The sequence below is a fragment of the Dreissena polymorpha genome, chromosome 8, assembly GCF_020536995.1.
Source record: "Dreissena polymorpha isolate Duluth1 chromosome 8, UMN_Dpol_1.0, whole genome shotgun sequence".
In the NCBI taxonomy this organism is placed as follows: domain Eukaryota; kingdom Metazoa; phylum Mollusca; class Bivalvia; order Myida; family Dreissenidae; genus Dreissena; species Dreissena polymorpha.
Genome location: NC_068362.1, coordinates 41768572 through 41789129, shown reverse-complemented (window position 1 = coordinate 41789129; position 20558 = coordinate 41768572). Strand labels below are relative to the sequence as shown.

The 20558-nt window shown below is 34.7% G+C and overlaps 1 long non-coding RNA gene across 1 annotated transcript; it reads left to right on the top strand.

The window, feature by feature from the left end:
* The first annotated feature begins 8517 nt into the window (after positions 1–8517).
* Positions 8518–11689, top strand: LOC127841733 (uncharacterized). Its single transcript, XR_008031296.1, has 2 exons — positions 8518–8556; positions 11025–11689. It is a non-coding gene; the product is annotated as an uncharacterized LOC127841733 (long non-coding RNA).
* Positions 11690–20558: the final 8869 nt, after the last annotated feature.

The following is a 20558-nucleotide window of genomic DNA, read 5'->3' as shown; positions in this document are numbered from 1 at the left end:
TGAGAAATTCGGAGAAGAAAATATAATATCTCCATTTCATTTTGTTTCGTCCATTCCTTGTTATGATTTCGACGCCACAATTTAATATGATTAAATTTTAATCGATTTAAGTAACACTAGCGTTATTGTTACAACCGTTACATGATTACTATAAATATTACTATAACTATTACAATTTACTCAATAGTCTGACTATCATAATCTAAATTTAAGATGTAAACACTGAGTAAATCAATGAGAAAAACTGACATATTATACTTGAAATTTTTATTAATTACTTATTGTCCATATTCCTGAGACAGTACTACATAATACAGTACGTAGGTCCTATTAAAAAATGCAGTTGCAATGCGCTTTATAACAGATTGTCAATGTATGTGTTGGTTGAAAGGGTGACGTATATGGCGTACATAGATGATTAAGGGTGACGTATAATGCGTACATATGTGATTTTAGAGGAAGCATTTCATTTACTTTTGTTTTAAGTTTAAGAACTTGTACAAAGCTATGTTTTTTTGTAAACGCTTTAAAGGTTGTTTAAGTATGTACAGGCGTTAACGGGCTTTCATTGTGTCCATTTGAATATCAATCGTTCAAATAAGGCATATGCAGACAACTGTTTTACTGATACCATGTACTTTTTCAGATATTATTCAATTTCAGAAAGACACGTTTATATTGTATGAAACATGTGGCCTCTATAGTGGTTATGTGGTAAAAGCTGACTGCGCACACCACATTACATATAGAGACGAAGGGTGATCACATTAACTCACCCTGAGCTGTTCAGGAGCTCAGGTGAGCTTAAACAACTGCTGTCTCTGTTACTGCCGAATGCCCCTGGAGTATTGTATTTAAACAAAAGTGTGATCTTGACATTCAAAATTGGGGCAAACAGATAAGTTTTATTTATTTTTTAACAATGAAAGTGTCAATGTCATCTGTTGATAAAGGAATTCTCACTTCATTTAGTTTCATGTACATTGTGTATAATTCACATAAAATTTAGCTCACCTCACGAAAAATACCAAAGGCAATCACAAAAAATAACCCGAATAAAAAGTTATGCTTCTCGCACTCTGCACGTATCGAACATGTTCTATGTAGAGCAAAGTACCTTCAGCTTAATACATTCTAATTGAATGAAAGAATGCACAAACATAAGCATGCGACAATAAATCGGTTTATATATATGATACTTTACTCTTCACTTTCTCTCAAAGCAATTTATAATATATTTAAAGTTTATTTCAACACAGTCAATACTTTTCGAGTTATGTTTTAAAAATAACAGTATTTGATCATAGTAATCACAAAGAAAATATTGTAAAGGGTAATAACTTCAAACAATATTTATTACGATAAGAAAGGCGTATGGTTGACCGCATTTCAGTGAACATCGACTTACCTTGTGTAAGCTTTTTTTATAACGTAAAATGTGTTAAAAAATCAACTTGTTAATATCCGACAACAAAGCACATTTATATTTACCAGAGTTGCGACACCTTAAGGGTTTCGCAGGATGGAATGAGTGGGGAGATCAAATCAAATTGTAAACCGATTATTTCTACCAAAAAATTGGGTACGAAAAACATTTGGGTACGAAAAAAATAAATGGGTAAGAATAAAAAAATGTGGGTACGAAAACGTTTGGATACGAAAAAAAAATTGGGTACGAAAAAAATGGGAACGAAAAAATAATTGAGTACGAAAAAATTTGGGTACGAAAAATTTGGGTAGAAAAAAAATGGGAACGAAAAAATTTGGGTACGAAAAAAAATTGGGTACAAAAAATTTTGGGTAAAAAAAAAGAGTGGGTACGAAAAAGTTTGGGTACGAAAAAAAATTGGGTACGAAATAAATGGGTACGAAAAAAAAATTGGGTACGAAAACATGTGGGTACGAAAAAAAATTGGGTACGAAAAAAAATTGGGTACGAAATAAATGGGTCCGAAAAAAAAATTGGGTACGAAAAAATTTGGGTACGAAAAAAATGGGTACGAAACAAAAATTTGGGTACAAAACAAATTTAGAAGGAAAAAAATGGGTACAAAAACATTTGGGTACGAAAAACATTTGATTAAGAAAAATATTTGGGTACGAAAAAAATGGGTACGAAAAAAAATTCTGGGTACAATGGGTTCATGTTAAGGTTTTAGCATGGCAGACGCCGGTGGCGAAAAGACACTTCATGACACAATGAGCTTGCTATGACAAAACCTTTTGTCCGAAAACAGCCGAGCTCATATGCATAAATCAGTGAGTAATAGTACTTATACTCAATAAAAGCTAGGCACAGCGTATAAAATCAGAACCACTGGGCCGAATCTGCTGAAACTTGGTCGCATTATAGATTATGGTCCAAACAAGCTACAGAATGAGCGCTTCTGGACCTGACAGCGTAAAACATTAACCGATAACGGACAGCACAAAATGGGTCATTTTGTAAAAAAAAAGAGTAAACTTTAAGTGGCATTTAATGACTTTAAGACATCAGAAAGTTCAAATGTTTCATAATCTGCACACTTCGACTTGTTTGTTTTTTTTACAAATTTAGAAGCATTTATCCTTGGGGTGTATATAAACCCTGTTATTCAATGTCAAAAATAGCTAAGCAGCAATTCCCCTTTAACATTATTCCTTATATTTAATTGTATTGTTTAAAAAGATAACTGTGTATATTTAATCATAATGGCTCCGTATTTCACACTTGATAGGCCACTGCTGGGGCTTGAACCCAGAACTCATCTCACATTGTAAGATGCATTTTTCAATTAAACTACAATGACTGTATCGTGTGAAGTGGAGCCAACATACGCCCACATAAGTGAAAAAATCATTACGTCGATATATTTGTCCTGGGCGTTTTCGGACATTGTCGCATAACTGTTTACAACAAAAGATGTATACATAGATAAATATACATACATGTAAATGGGGAAAAAATGAACCGTCTATTTTTTATTTTTGCTTCATATAAACACATTTCCTAGCCATGATTTAAAATTATATCATGTTGAAATCATTTTTAGACAGAATATTACTGAAACTGCAATAAACAATAAGATGGATAGATATAATGTTTAATTCTATCTTAATGTTTAATTCTATCTAGTACAATGAACAAATGTTCTTCCGATGCCATTTTCACTAAGGTATAGGTATTGAATCCTGATATATATACGACTAAAAATGAACATCTAAACAGCAGTATTTTACATGAAGAGTACTCACAAAACCACAACAATAATACTCGATGAATGGGCTGGCTGAAATCCGAAAAATATGTACACTACAATAACAAGACGTTAATACAAAATATGCACGTTAACATTATTCAAGATATGAAAGCAATATATCAAGGGATATAGGAAATATTTGGGGTGGTACGCACACTTTAACATAGAGTCAGTGTGCAAATTTCACTTTTGAAACCACTAGCCCGTTCGGGCTACCAGATGGAATTTTTCACTAGCCCGAACCAAAGTTTACTAGCCCGAACTGTTTATCACAAGTTTTTAAAATAAGTTGATATTTTTGCGGTTCTGGATAGATTTTATTGCAGGTAGGGTGTAATTGATAGGGATTGCAACTAACAGTTGATCCCAATTAACTGGAAATGTTATTATAATATTTCAATGACACAATACGATTATAATATTTATGTATGAGGATATTCGTCAATCAATACCTTACATGCAGTCAAGATGCAAAGGTATATATCCAGTCTGTAAATAATTTTAGATGTCAATTGTCCCAAATTTGAAATCCGAAACATTTAGCCGAAAGTCTGAGGCCGTATGATAAAGCGAATAGAGGGCAGTGTCTCCTCCCCCTAGCTTACTGTTCTTTTTTATAGTCTTTCTAGGTCCAATTCTGGTGAGTACAATGTGAAAAATTATCAACCAGACCATCCGTAACATCGCATGTGTATTCATCATTCTAGATATTTTTTTATCAAGAATGTCGAAAATAAATTAAAATCGACAGATAATACCGTATCTGGAAACAACTGTCCAGAAACATATCAATGTCAGTCTTTGCACGTGAAATAAAATATGCATATCGTTTGACTGCCAAACTGAAAATCAGTAAAAAGTAACCAAGCAACTACGCTATCAATATATAATTTGGTTGACATATTCTATTAAAATATGATATTGCAATGTGTTAATTCGTCAATAGATCATTACAAATCCAAGATGGCGGACATTTAAAACATTTGTAGACTTGTATGGTTTTCTGAAAGTACAGCAAATTGAACAAGCTGGGTAGATCCGCATTTTATTCGCACGGTATCAAAAAAAAATGTCATTCAAACTCTGTCATGTCAACATAATCGGAAGGGTGAGGAAACGCGATACGAAGCTAAATAAACCCTCTAAGGTATGGTTCGAAAAATCAATAGCCCAATCGGGCTAGTACCCATGGAAATTCAGTAGCCCGAAACAAGATCAACTAGCCCCGGGCTAGTGTGAATTTCAAACACTGTAGAGTTATCAATAATATGCATATTCTACATGGAAAAAGTGTCATAATTCTTACGAAATGCAAGTGAAACAGTTGTCTGCTCTTGTATTTAGGTTGGGGACATGTTGGTTAAGAAATATGCAAAATATGGAAGCAATACGTCAAGGGACATAGGAAATATTTGGGGTGGTACGCAAACTATAACATTTGCACGCTAACGCCAATGCCGGGGTCAGTAGGATAGCTCCACTTTATATATTTCATATATAATAGTCGAGCTAAAAAGTAAATATACTATATTAATAAAAACAAGCTTACCTCAATCACAACTTTAATGCAATGCTTATAACAATAAAGTTACAATGATATTTCATTGATTAAAACTAACTTATTACTATTGGTTGCCCGCACTGGCAACCATCTTTAGTATTTTGGTTGCCCAGATAAAAAATAACGAGCCCAGAAATATGTACATGTGTATATTATACTTTCTTTTAATAAAATAATAGATAATTAAATAAATTTGCTGACATTGCACTACTCAATGTTTGATGTTTTATTATGAGCCTGAATTTGATCATTTCCTATTCCTAAATAATGAATGTTATTTAACTAGTATTGATCCATGGTGGTCAATTGTTATTCAATTTTTATTGCACTGAATTGTTTTAAGCTTTAAAAAAAAAAAAGTTGCCCGGCCGGACTATCAACTTTGGAAATTGAGTTGCCCAGGCCAAAGCTACTTGCCCTGGGCTCACGGGAAACCACTAATTTTCATCCCTGTATACCCTTTCATTTTCTGTTCTTCCATCCCATTCTCAAAATGAATTTTAAACCACAATACTTTATAATAACATTTGTATTGAATGCTGACCATATTATGACCCAAAAAACAATTTTACAAACCCATAATCCAGTCGCAGCGAGTTTTTTTATTATCCCCACGCTTTTTGAAAAAAAGGTGGGGATATTGTGGTTATCTCCGCCGTCCGTCCGTCCGTCTGTCCGTCCGTCCTGGCCACTATCTCCTCCTACACTAAAAGCACTAGAACCTTGAAACTTACACACATGGTAGCTATGAGCATATGTGCGACCCTGCACTATTTGGAATTTTGATCTGACCCCTGGGTCAAAAGTTATAGCGGTTGGGGTGGGGCCGCGTCAGAAATTATCACTCATTTTTTTAGGTTATTTTACATTTACTTCTTTATTTCTACACAGATTCACTTCAAATTGATACTGGACCTCTCTTATGACAATACGGTCAATCTCAACCATGCATGGCCCCATTCCCAACCCTGGGGCGCCACACCCACCAAAAATTTCCATTTACTATAATTTTTTTCATTTCTACACGGATTCACTTCAAATTGATACTGAACTTTTGTTATGACATTAGGGTCAATCTCAACTATGCATGGCCCCAATCCCAACCCTGGGGCGCCCGCCCACATAGGCCACACCCACCAAAAAAATTCCATTTACTATAATTTTTTCATTTCTACACGGATTCACTTCAAATTGATACTGTACTTCTCTTATGACATTAGGATCAATCTCAACTATGCATGGCCCCATAACCAACCCTGGGGCACCGCCCACATAGACCACACCCACCCAAAATTGCCTTTACTATAATTTCTTCATTTCTACACCGATTCACTTCAAATTGATATTGAACTTCTCTTATGACAATACAGTCAATCTCAACTATGCATGGCCCCATTACCAACCCTGGGGCGCCCCGCCCACATAGACCACACCCACCCAAAATTGCCTTTTACTATAATTTCTTCATTTCTACACCGATTCACTTCAAATTGATATTGAACTTCTCTTATGACAATACGGTCAATCTCAACTATGCATGGCCCCATTACCAACCCTGGGGCGCCCCGCCCACATAGACCACACCCACCCAAAATTGCCTTTTACTATAATTTCTTCATTTCTACACCGATTCACTTCAAATTGATACTGAACCTCTCTTATGACAATACGGTCAATCTCAACTATGCATGGCCCCATTACCAACCCTGGGGCCCCGCCCACATAGACCACACCCGCCCAAAATTGCCTTTTACTATAATTTCTTCATTTCTACACCGATTCATTTCAAATTGATACTGAACTTCTCTTATGACAATACGGTCAATCTCAACTATGCATGGCACAATTACCAACCCTGGGGCGCCCTGCCCACATGTCACACCCACCCAAAATTGCCTTTTACTATAACTTCTTCATTTCTACACCAATTCACTTCTAATTGATGATGAACTTCTCTTATGACAATACGGTCAATCTCAGCTATGCATGGCCCCATTACCAACCCTGGGGCACACCTAGGTCAAACATTCGGCGTGGGGATACGCGTCGGCCTCTGCCGCGCCATTTCTAGTTTAGTTTACCATTATCAGTGTTCTCTGTAAGACCGGCAGCGGGCCATTTCGCCGGTTACATTTACTCTAGACGCCAACTATTTTCCCAAAGTATATCAAGTAAAATGTCACAAATGCTTTAGTTTTACTGCATAGTTGCTGGCCATATAACTGGCTACTCAATTTTTTTTGGAAAACACTGAATTATGCATGACAAACACTAAATATTAAAATACATCTTAGATTTGTTTGTAAAATAAAATGACACTTTTAGCTTGTCTTCATTGAAATCCAAAGAGTAAAATAATATCATACGAGATAAGACAAAAATTGCGCTATCAATGGAATGGAAAATTAAAGTAAAAAAGCCAGAATTTACATAAATTTATGGTTGATAAACACAACAAGGTAAAGGTAGTTTGTGAGATATAATCATTATACAGTTAGTAAGGCTCCATTGGTCATTTTCGCCTCGGGTACTACATGTACTTACATGCACCTCAGGTACTCTTAAGTACACTGACATGTACCCTGGGTTCAATAAATATACTACAACGTACTGGTGAATTTTAACGCTAAATCGGTTGTTGTTGGCAAATTTGTAAAAATTAATTATGTTCACATTTATGTCAATTTTCTGCTAAACAGCCTTTATAGTATCTAAACGCATACTCAAAAAGCAACATGATGCAGATATTTTGAAAAAGAAGTTTGTTTAAGGTAAACAATATCATTTTACGGTAATCAGTAGCGTGTTTTACGACATCAGATTTTGGGCAGATATACAACTAGGGTACAGTCTAACATCACCGGGTACGTTTAAGTATATTTACCATACCCGGAGTACATGTAAGTATACTTTAGAGTACTTGGGGTACATGTAAGTAGAACCCGAGCCGAAAATGACCAATCAAGCCATAGTAAGTGAGTGATGGTGTATGGGATATACCTCCTCAGTAATTTCATACCATACGAGAGCTTCGCTGTTTGATCAGTTTCATCTTTTCCATTTGATATCATGAGTCAGAGAAAAAAAACTCAATAATGAAAAAAAAAAAGGTAAATAGAGGGACAAATGTTTTCTTCCCATTCATTCATTCAATTTAGATTTAATGATTAATTTGTCCAGTGTGAGTCTTTACATATACTGTTAATTTGTTAAACAGTTAAAACACAAGAGTTGTCCTTATATTATATAAGGACCACTGTCACACAATATCATTATAAAAAAATGATAATATTAGGACTGTAAAAATACATTCGAATTACTCGAATACGGCTGTGGATGATTCGTATTCGTTATTCGCCACCTCCCGAACCGAATATTTGACGAATACAAACAACGTGGTTCGAGTTTGAAAGTTTAATCATCTTACCTTACAAATGAATGTTCATACAATTAACCCCTATATTTAAATGTTCTTCTCCTAATTCCGGTGTTTTTCATCATGTTTACCCCACCCACTATGTTACACAGTGAGATTATCAACAAAAATGGCGGGAACCGGTTAAATATTTACGACATTGAAATGAATTGAAAAATCTTTCGTAGTTGTTTAATGTTTATTTAGGTAAATACGAATGATTTGATGCTTAAACATATACACAAAGGATAAGCAGATGCAATTTCTTTTTTGTTTATCTTTACGACAATGATTGTGCAACTTATCAACAAACATGGAGCCTTGCACAAGGAATGCTATTGGTATCGTTGACATGCCTGCCAAATACACGTTGTTTGTCTGGCGCTACTTTGGTTTCCCCAAAAAAGACGATGAGACGATGACAATTTGCAGTGTTTTGTTATTTCAAAGTGTTATATGTCATATTTTCAGTATGCAATGATACTCAATTAATCAAATTGACAAATACACATAGTTTCATACTATATAATGTCATGTCAAGTTGTCAGTATTACTTTTGTTCATTGAAATTCATATTCACGAATAAATATTCATATTCGCTACCCTGTATTCCTGATACGTATCGTATTCGTCACCTAGTGTATTGGTTACAGCCCTAGATAATATAGGCATATGATATGGCCGTAATCAACTTTAAATAAAAAATAATTACGAATATCTTTAAACTGAAACCTTTTTTATAATAGACTTGTTTTTTTCCTCAATCATTACTAGCGATAGCTGTTTTGTCACAAATTAGAGGAATTTGCAATGCAAATGGTCAGTATTTTAATTAGAGGAATTTGCAATGCAAATGGTCAGTATTTAAAAAAGTGTGCAACTCATTTTTTCACATTTTTGAACAGTTAGCGACTTTTTTTTTCTCACAAATTTGAACAGTTTGAGACTCATATTTTCACAAATTTGAACAATGCTCAATAAATTATTTTCACAATTTCCAACAGTCACAAGTCAAATTTGTTCACAATTTTGAACAGTGTGCAACTTATAGGGGACAAAAATATTTCTAAACTTCACTCGTCTTGCAGGACGAGTGCATTTAAATTTGCACTCGTCCTGCAAACACATGCACTCGTCCTTGAATATGTGTGAAATAAATTTTTCAAAGGGCTCATATGACTAATAAAATTGCCTATATCACTGCTAAAATGCTGCTTACTCAGTTATTCATGCCAGCTGATCAAAAAAGAAATGTTAAGCAGTGAAATAAGTTCTTTATGAGGAACACAAAATAAATTAATGAAGACTGCTGTTTTACTTTTTCTAATGCTTGCGTGATTTCTGTTTCGGACGTTTGAACATCAACCCCCCCCATCCCTTTAAAGAACGCTCAAATGTCAGATATTTTTCGGACGAAATTCAGACTAGTTATAAACTGTACTCTGCAGTTAAATAATTCTTTAAAAATCAACACTTACAGTGAATGCAGTTGGATGGTTCCCTGTCAACATTGACACCAACATTTACATGTACTCGGGACTTAGTCTCGCATAACAATGCGCACCTGTTGTATGAAATTTACAATTACTATTTCCAGTTCATTCTCGTTCTACTTTCGGAATAGATATGCTTTAAGAAAATGATTTTATTTAATTATTTACGGGTCCTAAAATACATATTTTAACATCTGCTTTTCCTCTTGTCCTGTAGGACGAGCGCTTTAGGGAAATTCACTTGTCCTTATAAAGTTTTCACTCGTCAATATGAGCGGACGAGTGGAATTTTTGTCCCCTGACTTATTTTTCCATAATTGTCTAGATCGCGAGGCTCATTTTTTACAACCTTCAACATTGTGCGACTCATATTTCACAATTTCCAACATTGTGAGACACTTTTTTTACAATTTTCTAATGTTTGCGACTGATATTTTAAGAATTTTAAACAATGCGCGACTCATTTTTTCACATTGTTGAATAGTCAGTGATTTTTTTTGCTCAAATTTACAGCCGAATTTCGGCTGCTTCCCAATCGCAAAAATACACTTTTTTTCCCAAAATTCTGACCAAAATTTCCCCAAAAAAGCCCAACTTCCAAAAAAAAAAAAACATTTTTTTTTTTTTTTTTTAGAAAGAAGTCTCATAAAACTTACAAAATATATAACTTGAATTTAGTCATTTTTGTCCATAAATCATTCCCAAACTTGCCACTTTTATTGATTAAAAAAACAACAATTTGACCAGACTCCTTTTCTAGAAAACTCCCTGAACATGCACTTAAAAACAATATCACAATATCACTTCTGTTACTTATAATCCTATTTATAATGTTAATTTTTCCCAAGTTCATGGTTTATCGCGCTATTTTTCCCAATTTCACGGTTTATCGCGCTTATTTTCCCAATTCAAAAGGCACAGGCTGTAACAAATTAAAGCAAAACAAATCACTGAATAGTCACCACCCATTTTTCTCACTGTGAACAGTGCGCGACTCATTTTTCCACAATATGAACAGTGTGCGACTAATGTTTTCAAAAAATGAGGCGGCCGAGGTTGCTGCACAAAGATAAAAAGCCCACTGCAATAAATTTTATCCAAAAAATAGCAACATGGCTTATTGAAGCTAAACAACCCTTTCTACATGTACTTTCAACAAGCACACAGACCAATGACAGTAGGACTACTGGCACTGACCGTTGGTTCATCAGCATGAAAAATGGGTGTCAAAAATAGCACAAATAATGTAAAATGTGTAATATGCATGTATAACGATGAAACTTACCAACCACTCGACCAGGAAACATCTGTTGCAGACTATGTGGGATTCGGGATGCTCTCCCACTGGCATCATATGCAGATCAGTGGTCACAAGAACGTACACATCATTAATGTCAGCAATATATATCTCCGACTTCAAACACACAGCTTGCAAAATCGCTGAATATTGCACAAAAGCAGCTTCGTTACAAACTTCCAGCAACTCGAAATCCACAAGCAGTCTCGTTCCCCACCAACTTTGACTTCGCAGCGAAGGCATGTTTTTTTTGGGAAACCGTTAACATCTCACAACTAAACGTATACTACGGAGATTGACAAGTTGAAAAATAAATTACTGTAATCACTTCCAATTTGCGCACTACGTTAAAATCCAGTTCCATTTTGTCTTTATTGTTGAAATGCTACTCTACACATTCGTGACGTCACGCGTTAACTCGTCTATAGCGGTTGGCGTGTTGTTGGAAGTACATGTACATGTCGAATGTGTTATTGTAAAAACTATTGGTATTGTGTTTTTAGTGCAGACATTGTATTTAAGTTTCGATTTCTAGCTTAAATTTATATATTTTGTTCAATAATTTGAGTTTAAATGTGATTGTTTGTTGCTTACTTACGAACTATTTTTTATGTGTAAATATGCATAGACGCTAGTGGATATGTAATCAGGTTACCATATTTACAACAATAAAATTTAACGGTTGTTTGTTTTTGTTTGTTATGTTAATATTTTCTTAAACGTATGTTAAACGCAAGATGAAATTATTAATTAATTTTGGAATAAAATCGCATTATGTATTATTTAAAATCAAATTTGAATTGCCAAGCGCGTGAATTGTCTCCTGGGGGTGAATTGTGTTTGGGTTGCTATTAACGCTATTAAAGCTTCCGGCGAGAACTCATTTTATAGCGATTGCGCAATAAAAAACACCACTTTTTCGTCATTTTATCAAAAACTGGACTTTTCCCAGACATGACGAATACGCCATCGTCTAGATCGCGTTCTGGTCCATATACAGGTCAAATTTCAGGCACAGTGTTGGGCCAGTTTTCATGGCCCACAAATCGCGGCTATACCCTGGAGCTTAACGAAACTTAGCCCCCTTTATCATTCGTTCGATTGAACGTCATCAATGATGACGTCCAATACATCACTCATTCCATACTAGACTTGCGACACCTTAAGGGTTTCGCGGGATGGAATGAGTGGGGAGATCATATACAATTTTCAGCTTTCCGGAAGCAAGGACCCTCTGGACGTGAACCATCAGCTTTCCAACACTATATGATTCCAGTTCCAAAGCACATATTGCATTAGTTCAATGGGAAGAACATAAAACGTCATATTTACAAATCTCTGAAAAACAAACAGTGCTAAAAAAATATTTAAAGTAGTCATTTACTATTTAATTGATTATGTCCTCTGATTGTTGCATTTTTAATTTAAATATGTGTTCCTATATGCATTTATTGTTGTATTGACTTAAAAAACTAAAATGGATGCCAATTCTTAGTTTGCTGTCTAAGTCTACCCTAAAATTATACATGTTTCTTGCATAATTGAATTATCAAAAACTGCATACTTGTAAAGGCATTGTCAGAGTTATTTGGTTAAGTTAGAGACAAAGTAAAGCAAATATATTCATTTTTCTTAAAATGAATCATCCTCTGAAGCCCCCACTGGGATTCAAACCCAGATCTCTTTCCTCTGGGAAGGAAAGTATTCTATCTTGAAATACAAGGGCAAGTAAGAGGAAAATTTGCAATTTTAAACCTATAAACATATAAACTTAATTTTTCACATGAACTTAGAAACAACACAGACATCTCTGAATCTGAAACACATTACAGTTACAATTCAGGTTTTTAGTATTGTGCATTGTACATGAATGTTTAAATATTGTATTTATCCTTGGTACACAGAACTGCCTAAAGATGCGTAAAATACCAGTATTCAAATCTGAAAATATCCCATGTGTTTGTTTCACTCTGTAAGTATCCCTATTTTATTTCAATAAAGAAGTTTTTCCTTCTCCTGAAAATTTAACTAAATGTCAGTTATGCTACTTTTTCATTCAGCAAATGACATGTGTCCGTAATGTCAATTTTGAAAATTTGGTAAAAACAATATTTTTACCAAAAAGGTAGACTTAATATTATTAAACAGTTGATGTATGTCACCTTAATAAAAAAAACAAAAATGGGAAAGAAATAAAATGTTTAAAAATGTCAGTTACATGACTTATAACATTAAGTAGACGATATAGCTTTGATACTTTAGGATACGAGTAGACCTTAACACAAATAGGATAAGAGTAGACCTGAACACAAAATTTACCCAAATTTTCAATTTTCTAACTATAAAAGGGGGCATTATTCTGTCAAAAAACAGAAAAAAATGGGTACGAAAAAAATGTGTGTACGAAAACAATTGGGTAAGAAAAAATTATGCCAAAAAAATATATGCTAAAATAGCTTGGGGTCTTGACCACCAAAACGGCTTGGATTTTAATTATGCTGAAATAACTCGGGGGTCATGACCACCAAACTGGCTTAGAATTAAATTATGCTGAAATAGCTCAGGATCTTGACCACCAACCTGGCTTGGATTTTTATTATGCTGAAAAAGCTTGGGATCTTTACCACCAAACTGGCTTGGATTTGAATTATGCTCATAGTTCGGGTTCTCGACTACCAAACTGGCTTGCATTTTAATTATGCTGAAATAGCTCAGGATCTTGACCATCAAACTGGCTTTGATTTTAATTATGCCGAAATAGTTCAGGATCTTCACCACCAAACTGGCTTGGATTTTAAATATGCGGAAATAGCTCGAGGTCTCGGCCATGAAACTGGCTAGGATTTTAATTATGCTAAAAAAGCTCGGGTTCTTGACCACCAAACTGGCCTTGATTTTAATAATACCGAAATAGTTCAGGATCTTGACCACTAAACTGACTTGGATTTTAAATATGCTGAAATACCTCAGGGTCTCCCCCACAAAACTGGCTAGGATTTTAATTATGCTGAAAAAGCTTGGGGTCTTGATCACCAAACTGGCCTGGATTTTAATTATAATTTATACCGAAATAGTTCAGGATCTTGACCACTAAACTGACTTGGATTTTTATTATGCTGAAATAGCTCGGGGTCTCCGCAACCAAACTGGCTTGGATTTTAATTGTGGTTAGAAAGTTCGGGGTCTTTACCACAAAAATTGACCACCAAACTGGCTTGGATTTTAATTATACCGAAAAAGTTCAGGATCTTGACCACTAACCTGACTTGGATTTTAATTATGCTGAAATAGCTCGGGGTCTCTGCCACCAAACTGGCTTGGATTTTAATCATGGTGAGAAAGCTCGGTGCTTGACCACAAAAATGGCTTGGATTTTAATTATGCTGAAATAGCTTGGGATCTTTACCACCAAAGTGGGCGGGGCCCTGGGGTGGGTAATGTGAACATGGATGGTCGAGACACTGTGTTGTCATAAGAAATCTTAAGTATTAATTTGAAGTCAATTGGTAAAAAATGGTGCGGCAGAAGCCGACGCGTATTCCCATGCCGCATGTTTGACCCAGGGGGCGCCCCAGGGTTGGTAATGCGGCCATGCATGGTTGAGATTGACCGTAACTATTGTCTTAAGAGATTTCGAGTGCTTGACAGGTTAATGTAAGCCATCATGGAGACGGGTGGTTTATGTGGGTTGGTGGTAATTTAAAAGATGAAGTTTCAAAAATAATTATAAAAATAAAATTGGGGGGGGGGGGGGATTATGGGGTGGGGCATGGGGGATAGTTTGGGTGCAGTGCATTGTGGTATGTCAGGTAAGTGTTGTTTTGTCAAAGTATGAATCAAATGTGATCATAAATAAAGAAGTTATGGCAATTTAAGCAAAATGTTCAATTATCTAAGTATAAAAGGGGCAATAATTCTGTCAAATGCTTGATACAGTTTTCTGCTCTTGTTTATAGATTGGGATCATGTTGGTAAAGAAGTATGCAAAATATGAAAGCAATATGGCAAAGGACATAGAAAATATTTGAGGTGGTATGCAAACTTTAACATAGATTTATCAATAATATGCATATTCTAAGTATAAAAGGTTAATAATTCTGTCAAAATGCTTGATTCAGTTGTCTGCTCTTGTTTATAGATTGGGATCATGTTGGTAATGAAGTATGCAAAATATGAAAACAATAAGTCAAAGGACATAGAAAATATTTAAGGTGGTATGCAAACTTTAACATAGATTTATCAATAATATGCATATTCTAAGTATAAAGGGGGCAATAATTCTGTCAAAATGCTTGATACAGTTGTCTGCTCTTGTTTATAGATAAGGGTCATGTTGGTAAAGAAGTACATGTATGCAAAGTATAAAAGTAATTTGTAAAAGGACAAAGAAAATATATGGGGTAGTACACAAACTTTAACATGTGCACGCTAACGGTAACGCCGACGTGATCAGGATAGCTCCATTATATATATTTCATATATATTAGTCAAGCTAAAAATGAGTGAAAATCTCTGACCTGTCTCCACCCCATCCCCTTTAACTTTTGACCCAGGGGTCAGATCAAAATTCCATATAGTGCAGGGTCGCACATAATGCTCATAGCTACCATGTGTTTAAGTTTCAAGGTTCTAGTGCTAATGGTGTAGGAGATAGTGGCTAGGACAGACGGACAGACTGATGGTGGAGATAACCACAATGAACCTGTTAACAGCCAACTAACGCTGCCAACAAAGCACAAGCTTTACGTGTCAGGATGCGGCACTATCTATACAAACTGCATAAGGAATTACAAGACGCTTAGGGTTTGAGGGACACCAAACCTGATTATGAGTCTTCCACACCTTAAGCATTTTAATAACCCTTTGCATGCTGGGAAATTTGTCGTCTGCTAAAATGTCGTCTGCTGAATTTCTAAAATAAGCATTTTCTTCAAAATTTTTTCAAAGAATACTATCAGAATAGCAAACAGTTTGGATCCTGATGAGACGCCACATTCTGTGGCGTCTCATCTGGATCCAAACTGTTTTCAAAGGCCTTTAAAATTCGGTTCCCGCACTGAAAGGGTTAAATATACTTATTTGCTTGTGTACATGTACCTGATTAAAAATTATTATTATTACCTGTTTTGGCATCAACAAGCTTTATCAATTGGCCCTCAAATTTTGCACATAAACGCTACACGATCAACCAATATGCCTTTTCATTTCAAGTCGGAAAGCAATTTAGCCCTTATTCGGCCATTATAGGGTGGAGGATCTATTTAAAATACAACTATTCCAGATACAAAAATATGAATTCATTTATTTAATGCACTTATTTTCTTCTCTTTTGCTACGAAATGACCATAAACCAGCTTTCCCAGTCATATTTTGCACTAGCAGATGATATTTCTTTTTTTACATATGAAAGGTAAAAAGAAATTCAAGCAGCATTTTATAATATAAATTTTAAAATGCACTCAATCATGCACTTCCAAACAAAATTATTGTAATTCTGTTATTTATAATCATATTAATAATGCCTCATTTTTCTCAAGTTTATGGTTTACTATCTTTTTTTCCCAATTTTATGGTTTATCTTGATTATTTTCTGAATTCAAAAGGCACTGGCTTAAAAAAACTGTCTATGCATGTAACTGTATATTGAAATCTCTTTATGAGTGATTATAAATGCATGATAAAATTCTAACATGTTATGTAATAGATAAATCTATATTGTTTGTATTTTTTCGTAAACATTATTAGCCACCGTTGTTGTCAAACATATATTTTTGTTTTATTAATGACGTTGTTTCACAGATTACTGTAACAGAGCTACAGATAAGGTGGGCATTTGTGCAAATACCCAATGTAAAATTGCCGATTACGCATAGAAAAATAAAACCATGCGTTCCGAAACCCCATTGAAATTGCCGATTACGCATATCATATTTTTCCTTTGCATAACGAGTAAATTTGTCCCGGAAATACCCTGGTCCGAAATACCCGGATTCTGTCCGCTTTGTTCAAGCGCTTTCAGTATAACCTTCAGTACAATAATATGTACGGAAAAAAGTGTCTTTGTGACTACGTGTTATTGTTGTGAAAATGTCGAAATCGTGAGGCCTTAAAAATGGAAACATCGTATCCTAGGCACAAAGAAACTCAATTTTAAGATATCCGCAGGCAACACAAAATCAGAAGCGGAAAATATAGTGAAACTAATTCTTGACGATATTATGTCGGAGGCAATTGCTGTCAGTGCTTACATTGTAAGAAAACTGGTGGAAAAAATCGTTGAACTTTTTTTTTGAATCAAGACTGTATATTATGGATACATCTACATAATTACACAAAATCTCTGAAACTAATCAATTAAGAGTGGAACTACAACCAGCTTATTCAGATAAGCAGGTGAGAATTTAAGACAATGAACATACCCAATTTTAAAACAAAGGTACCCAATTGTCAATTAAAGTACCCGTTGTGGGTACCGACTTTTTTGTACCCAATTGAATATGAAAATACCCAATTGAACTCAAAAGTAGTGGGTATTAACCCAATTACTCAGAAAAGTTATCTGGAGCTCTGCTGTAACGTACAATCTTTATACGGAATGAAGGAGTTTTTATTTACAAGTACACTTTTTGTATTTTTTTGATAGTCTACTTAATTTTTGTTTTACTGTTAAATAAAATAACGCCGCACGCGTCAGACTAATGTCGTTAAAATCTAGAGTTTAAATGAAATTATGTCACACGATATACGTATAAAAATATTTAACTGCATGTCCGACTTGTCGTCATTAAATTCAAGTCGTCATTAAATTCAAGATTTAAAATGAAAATACGTCACAAGATATTATGTACTTCATACCATACGAGTTTTTTAGGATATTTTCAGATCTGAATACTGGTATTTTACGTGTTAAACTTTAACTGTAATGTATCGCAGATTCAGAGATGTATGTTTTGTTGTAAAGGTCATTTAACCCAACATATCTCAGACACAAAGAGTGTCCAAATTTGTGCAAACAATTAAATTAAAACTAAGACATTTATCGATTGTCATTACCTGCTGTATAATTTATTTGTGTACTGACATATATTCAATTGTGGTGAAATCAACCGGGATCACCTTGGTGAGAATCTGGTGGAAAAATCACTGCACTAACCTGAGACATCAGTCTGTCATGATTGATTGCTCAGTTGTACATATTTTTCTCATTCTGGCTACCATAACTTTAAATGTCGCTTTTTATGATTTTTGACTGGCGCGACTTTATAGTTATGGACCAACCCCATTAGGAAAGTCAACCAGAAAATGCCGAAAAGTCGACAGTTAAAAAAGACCGGTCCAAAACAGCTTTTAAATGCAGTTATTGGCCCATATCAATCACTTGATTGGAAAGATTGACATTTTTCACATTTAACTGATACATTCTTTCACAAAATACTATCTTAAACATTTAAAATTTATCTATTCTGCTCTTACATATCGAGAAAAACAGCGATGTGACAGACTTTCTTGAAATGCGAATCTCCCGAGATTTCACGGTCATATGATGGTATTTCTACTTTTAGTAACATACCATGTGCTCAAGTGTTTTCAAATTCAGAATGACATTTCCCGGTATTTTAGAATATTCTGGCTTGTTTTGTGAACAAATTGTAGTGTAAATACAAACTCAAAGTAAATATTTAAAACTACCCGATTCACACTGAAATCATTTTTATAATCCACCAGACTTGTTGTTAATCACAAATAATAGATTTCAGAAAACGAAAGTAATGTTTACAATTTCAGCAAAAATTGTCAAGGTCGTTCGAAAGTATCCAAATTAAAACTAGTCTTGGACAAAGCGACAGTGGCGTCAAAATTGTGAATTTCAGACTGATGAGAGTTATTTTCATCTATTGTAAGATGCATTTAAAACATTTGAACCTTAAAATATTCCTCGGTGCAGTAATTTATATTCATTCACCAATATATGTAGAAATGTATCCAAGAAAATGAGTATTCTTTGATTTATAGCATGACATAAATATGTTACGACTCTGGTTGACTTTTGATACGGGGTTGGCTTCATCATACAGGTATGTCAATACTATATCAGTGTCCGACAAATTTCTTATTGCATGTTATAGATATTACATGTATGTGCACATGTATGTGTACTTAAATTCGGACAGCACGTTAAGTTGGAAACGTAAATAAAGCGTTTAGATGATCAATAGGACTGACTCGTATGGTGTTAATCAATGCAATTGCTCTTTTTAACAACAAATACCGAGTTTCAAGAAATCAAGAGTATTAAATCATTTATTTACTTGTGTCCGACTTTAAGTTCTGTCCGAATTTACGTATTGAATCCGTATGTTACGACACTAGTGTGCAGTCAGTATACAATACAATAATTGTTTCAATAATGAAGGAACTGATACAGTGTAACGGTAACGATACAGCGTGTTTACATTATATTTTATTAAGAGGAAATGTCAATGCAAAATAATTCGCGAGATACCCCGGTACTTTAGTTGAAATTCACAACGAAACTTTTAATGGAAACTAAATGATCTCAATGATGTACCCGCTACGAAATTTTTATTTACAAATAAATACACCCATGCCAATTTGTGCGCGCTTTTTATCTGGACCAGGGGCCTATACGTTTGTATAGGTCCCTGTCTGGACAAAGAAATTCATTTATTAAATGTAGAATTTTGTAACCTAAAATAGCTGTACACAACGTGTGCAAACCGTCGCAGGTGATTTACGCAAGTTGCAATTGAACGGTCCTGATTGGGAGCTTATTTCATCATATCTTTAAATAGAATCATATGCCGAAATTCAATTGACACTTTAGAAAATTTCAAACGTTTGTGTTTATGACTCTCATCGTCTATATTACCCTCCCATAATTTGGTTTTAAAAAAATTAAATTGGGCATATATGGGATTATTGATTAACAGTCGATCAATCCAATTATTAATTGACAATGCAAACTAATTAGCAGGTGTTAACCGCGTTGTTATTAATATTCATTTTCGGTTTCGTTTTGAAGAATCCGCTATTGTTTTGATTTATTTAATGTTCGGCATCCTTGGATATTTAACGACATCAAAAACGTAGTCGCTCTTACTCATTGTTGCGGTTAACAAAGAATTCCAAACTGCGAAATGATGTTGCATCATGTGCGCCAACTATCCAACCGGCTCTCATTATATTATTAGCAGACGACAAATGTTGATTCTGATTGAATGATTAAAATGCACTCTTACTGTTTACGACATTACCGCAAGTGATCGGTGATTGATAAGATAATTGATTGCACTTTGTTATCGGATTATAAACAAGACACGGTGTAGAAACACATGGTCAGCGTGTTTATTCTACGTATGTCTGTCAATAAAACGGGCTACCGCTCTTATAGATTTATAGTAGCCCGGCGGGCGTCAGCTGAAACATTTCAGTAGCCCGATGAAAAAATTCTGTAGCCCCCGGGCTCCGGGCAATGGATTTGTCGGACACTGCTATATAAATTGTACACTGAAGTTTCTTTAGCTAATATTTT